This window comes from Rutidosis leptorrhynchoides, chromosome 2 (genome assembly GCF_046630445.1).
Source record: "Rutidosis leptorrhynchoides isolate AG116_Rl617_1_P2 chromosome 2, CSIRO_AGI_Rlap_v1, whole genome shotgun sequence".
Classification (NCBI taxonomy): Eukaryota; Viridiplantae; Streptophyta; class Magnoliopsida; order Asterales; family Asteraceae; genus Rutidosis; species Rutidosis leptorrhynchoides.
In genome coordinates, this window is record NC_092334.1 from 61,983,499 (window position 1) to 61,985,990 (window position 2,492).

Below are 2,492 nucleotides of genomic sequence, written 5' to 3' on the forward strand. Positions count from 1 at the left end.
TAAGAAACAAATAAAGCCCATTCTTCCCACCACGAATGAGTTGTTAGTAGTCTGATTTATAATTGATTTTTGTAATGTATAGATTTTTGAATTGAACTGAATTGAATAAACACACTAATCTAATTTACTTTGATAAAATATTTAAATCTGAATGCTGAAAAAGCACTTTTTAATTTGGACCTGTTAACGTAAAAGACAAGTTTAATCTCCAACATCTAAGGTGCAACGAGATCCGCTACTAGCTGAGTATTCATCCTGCCTAACTGATAATATTAATTTAATATTGGTAATATTTTCACGGAGTATTAAACTAAGTAACGCTATATATAAAAGTTGTATAGTAAAATGTTCTATTACCAACTTGCAGGGCCGGGCTTGGGGCCGTGCAGGCCGTGCGACGGCACCGGGCATCAAATGGTTAAATGGTCGAATTTTATTATGTACGAGTTTGGTACTTTTTGATAGATAATAGATGATTTTAAGCAGCTATTTGTAATTATATTAATATGTTTATATATTAAGTAGGTTTATATAGTTGCTAAAATTCCATAATAAGAAAGGCAATAAGTAATCAGTGTATTTGTAGTAAACTAAAGAAAATTCAGGCTTAAAATTTCTCGTAATACTAAACATGACAAGGGCAACTTTTAATCACGTCGCACTGGGCATCAAAAACTTCAGGCCCGGCCCTGCCAACTTGTCCAACTACATTGTCAGGGCCGTATCATTGAATTTAATGGCCCTGTGCAGACATAAAAGGGACCTTTAAACGTTAATTAGTTTTTGGGTTAAACTGATTCGATCCGCTTTATGAACCAACACTAATTCTTCTCAATACTAATTTTTTGGGTTAAATGTATATAATTATACAGGATTTACAATATTTTGGGATCCTCAGAATTTTCGGACCTTGCGTGACCGCACACTTGGCACATGACCTGAGACGCCACTGTACATTGTATGCTTATTTTTCTTCTTTTTTAAAAAAAATAAAAACAACCGTTAAAATCAGGGTCGTCTTAACAATTTAAAGGCCCTAGACGAAAATAAAAATGGGTCTACATACACATTAATTTTTTTTACTACGCATACAAAAAATAATACTCAAATTTTATCTATTTATTTACTTACATTGTATTTAACTATTAAAAACAATGTATTTTAACTTTAATTGATAATTTTTTATTTGATTTAATTAAATATATTGAGAAAATTATTTATATATTCAAAATTTTGGGTTCTTCTAAATTTTTGGACTCTAGACAATTGCCTATACTCAAAAATATAATGATTTGCGTGAGTGTCAAAAGAATGTCTTATGTGATAGGTGCAGACACTAAATTGAAGCCGTAAAACTGGTGGGTTGACACTACTAAAAAAAGTCAAGATCAGGCGAACCTATAATCTTAACTACTACACTTTTGGAGTTTAGGTGCAATCAATTACTATCAAAGTTTCCGAACATTCACTTTATATGTTTCAAAATGATTTTTTTTTTCCAAAAGTCAAAGTATTTCGTATCATAGCACGTAATACGATTAGGATTTTGTTTCTTTTAACGAGAATACGTAAAAAGACTAATGTTTGATACATATATTTTGAAGTGTGTAATCTCTTTCTCTTCTATCTATTTATTCTATCTATATCTATATGTTAAAAGAAAGAGAAAAAAAGTTAAACGTAATTCTAAGAGCTACGTTTAAGCATTTTATATATAAATTAATTTTATATTTATAACTAATCGTTATCGTGAATAACACTAGTACCAACATTATATAAGGAAAATCGATATTAAAAAATGAATATTTTGGTTTTGCAATTAATTCAAAAGAGGTTTGAAACTTAAATATGTTATGCTTAAACGTTGCTCTAATGCTCTGTTCCAGAATTGGTTTCTAAAAAGAAAGGAAGGGAAATGGAGAAACATAATGACAATGGTATTCCAGAGTTTGATTTTAGAAATAAAGGATATTAAGGAGAAGGAAAATTCAGTGTAATTTATCTTTCTTTTAAATTGGAAAGATTCAATTCTGTCCCTTTCATTCTCCTTCCTCATATTTCATTTCTTTTATAAAAAATCTCTAAAATGGACCCTAAAAGATACGTTTAACATTCTTTGAAAAAAAGTTATAGTATGTTAACTTTTGTTAAACATTCAATATTGAAAACTACTTAATCATTGATTTGAGTTATGATGTTATATTCTTTTTTCTTCATATCAAACTTCAATTTAAATTCAACAAATCATTTACATTTTAATTATTAATTTTTAAATTGTTACTACAAATGAATATTACTTAATAATATTATTATTTTATTTAATTAATTGATATATTTATATTATATTATATTATATTATTATTATATTATACCTACACACTAAAGCACACCCGGACTTTTGTCGTTTCAGTTGTTTCGGATTGTGGTTTTGAGTTTACGTTCACACTACCATCGGTCCCTCAACTTCGCCTCAATTTACACAACGTCCCCCC